The sequence below is a fragment of the Strongylocentrotus purpuratus genome, unplaced genomic scaffold (genome assembly GCF_000002235.5).
Source record: "Strongylocentrotus purpuratus isolate Spur 01 unplaced genomic scaffold, Spur_5.0 spur5_scaffold_15, whole genome shotgun sequence".
In the NCBI taxonomy this organism is placed as follows: domain Eukaryota; kingdom Metazoa; phylum Echinodermata; class Echinoidea; order Camarodonta; family Strongylocentrotidae; genus Strongylocentrotus; species Strongylocentrotus purpuratus.
The window spans coordinates 1-3,415 of NW_022145600.1; positions in this window are offsets into that span (position 1 = coordinate 1).

Here is a 3,415-nt window from a genome sequence, read left to right on the forward strand (position 1 = left end):
AGTCATTGACATCAGAAAGTGTTAACATCTTGAACCGAACAAGTAAATAATAGTAAAGCATAGTGGTCATGTGGATAAGACATCGCTTCACAATGCAGATGTACTCGGTTCGATTCCCGGCTATGCCTTTCTACCTTGTGTTTTTTTAAAATCATTTTTTCTTCACAATGATTTGTCCTTCTCTTTTTTCGTTTGGGGGACACCCCCTCTTCCTCAAGAAAGGAGTAAAATTAGTTCATCAGAATATTTTTAAAGTCATTGACATCAGAAAGTGTTAACATCTTGAACCGAACATGTTAATAGCAGTGAAGCACAGTGGTCACGTGGATAAGACATCGCTTCACAATGCAGATGTACTCGGTTCGATTCCCGGCTATGCCTTTCTACCTCGTGTTTTTTTTATATATCATTTTTTCTTCGTATTGATTTTTCCTTCTTTTTTTTGTTTAGGGGACACCCCCTCTTCCTCAATGCCTTTGGATATAAGAAGACAAATGCTTTCAAGTAAATATAGACAAAACATCGAAAGATGGGCGAATCATCCGTTGTTAAAAAACATTGAACCATGTTGGCATTTTGAATACTTGAAGGGGAAAAACGTAAACAAACCTTTTGGATATAGAATACAAAGCAAGCTGGGAAAACGTATAGAAACGATAACCTACTCCCCATTTCCACCATGGTTATTCTACCCTCCGGCAGTGTCAACGGAATTAGGTACTCGAATAAAGAAAACAGATCATCCTACACAACAAAAACAAAGCAGCCTGGAAATCATACATACTAAATGGGCGACTCAATTACATATATACACCGATGGATCAAAAGTACCTGAAAGAGGGACCTCTGCAGCTGCTTTTTACGTCCCTTACTATTCTGTACATCGGAGCAAAAGGTTAGCAAATTTCACCTCTTCGTACAGGGCTGAATTGGCTGCCATCATTTTTGCTCTCAGATGGGTAGATGAATTAGACATTTATGTGGGGGTTGTTATTTTTAGTGATTCACTGAGTGCACTTATTGCATTACAACAACAGAAGGACGAATCTTTTATTCTGGAAATTCTCACCATGACTACTCACTTAAAGAATAAAGGAGTTGATATAATTATGTAGAGTGGATACCTGGACATTGTGGAATAAAAGGGAACGAGATGGCGGATTTCCACGCAAAGGCCGCATTAGTAAAGAAAATAGAAGTCAATAATAATCTAAATATGTCAGAAATGAAAAGCTTAATTACTACAAGTTCCAAACTCCTTTGGCAAGAAAGGTGGAACAAAACCAACTCGTATTTGAAAACATATCAAAAATATGTTAATAAACCATATATATGTTCATTAGAGAGACAACATTCAACAATTATTCATCGACTCCGCTTTGGAGTCCTTGGACTTAACCAGGATCTCCTCAGATTGGGAATTCATGCTACTGGTTTCTGTAATAGATGCCCCAGTGAAATAGAGACGGTAAAACATTTTTTAGTACATTGCCCTGACTATATTATTGAAAGGGCTATGTTTTTAACAGAAATTAACGAATCCCAACCGGAAAAAATTATGGAATACTTAAAAAAGAGTGAGTCCAGTATACAAAAAGCTATTGTACGGTTCTTTCTCAGAACGAAACGGTTCCCTATCAGGAAGTACTACCTCCCTTGATGAACAGTAAAATATAATACAATATTATAAATATGCTTAATTACACTCAGTACATTAAAAATATAATAACATAATGTAATAAGAAAATAAAATAAGAACAGTAAAACATAATACAATATTATAAATATGTTAAATTACACTCAGTACATTAAAAATATAATAACATAATGTAAAAGAAAATAAAATAAGAATAGTAAAACATTATACAATGTTATAATATGCTAAATTACACTCAGTAAATTAAAAATATAATAACATAATGTAATAAGAAAAGAAAATAAGAACAGTAAAACATAATACAATATTATAAATATGTTAAATTACACTCAGTACATTAAAAATATAATAACATAATGTATTAAGAAAATAAAATAAGAAAAAGTAACAACAATGATAAAAGGTATGATAAGATTACTGAATATAGAAGCTTGTGTATCTTATATACATATTTATGTATGGTGTGTATGATATAACAAATAATCTGCACGTACTGTTAAGAAACACTAACAAAGCCCATGAATGTTTTGCTTACGATATAATTTTACGATACTATCTTAAAAGATAGATAAATATAAAACGAAATAAATATATATTTTTTAAAATCCAAAATTGAGAGATATAACACGTGCCGTAAAGTATTTTGGCGACAATAGTCAAATCACTGACTAATCGCCAATAACTCAAAACACAACAACAACAAGAAAGGAGTAAAATTAGTTTATCAGCATATTTTTAAAGTCATTAACATCAGAAAGTGTTAACATCTTGAACCGAACAAGTTAAAAACAGTGAAGCACGGTGGTCATGTGGATAAGACATCGCTTCACAATGCAGATGTACTCGGTTTGATTCCCGGCTATGCCTTTCATCTCGTGTTTTTTTAGTCATTTTTCATTCATTTTGATTTGTTCTTCTCTTTTTTGTTTGTTCTGGGGACACCCCCTTTTCCATAATAATGGAGTAAAATTAGTTTATCAGCATAGTTTTCTTTAAGGTCATTAGCATCAGAAAGTGTTAACATCTTGAACCGAACAATTAATAACAGTGAAACACAGTGGTCATGTGGATAAGACATCGCTTCACAATGCAAATGTACTCGGTTCGATTCCCGGCTATGCCTTTCATCTCGTGTTTTTTTAGTCATTTTTTCTTCACATTGATTTGTCCTTCTCTTTTTTTTTTTGTTTAGGGGACACCCCCTCTTCCTCAACAAAGGAGTAAAATTGGTTTATCAGCATATTTTTTAAGTCATTAACATCAGAAAGTGTTAACATCTTGAACCGAACAAGTTAATAACAGTGAAGCACGGTGGTCATGTGGATAAGACATCGCTTCACAATGCAGATGTACTCGGTTTAATTCCCGGCTATGCCTTTCCACCTCGTGTATTTTTAATCATTTTTTCTTCATTTTGATTTGTACTTTTCTTTTTTTTTGTTTAGGGGACACCCCCCTCATCTTCAACAAAGGAGGAAAAATAGTTTTTCAACATATTTTTTAAAGTCATTAACAACAAAAAGTGTTAACAACTTGAAGCGAACAAGATAATATCAGTGAAGTACAGTGGTCTTGTGAATAAGACATCGCTTCACAATGCAGATGTACCCGGTTTGATTCCCGGCTATGCCTTTCTACCTCATCTTTTTTAATAATTTTTAATTCATATTGATTTGTCCTTCTTTTTTGTTTGTTTAGGGGACACCACCTCTTCCATAACAAAGGAGTAAAATTAGTTTATCAGCATATTTTTAAAGT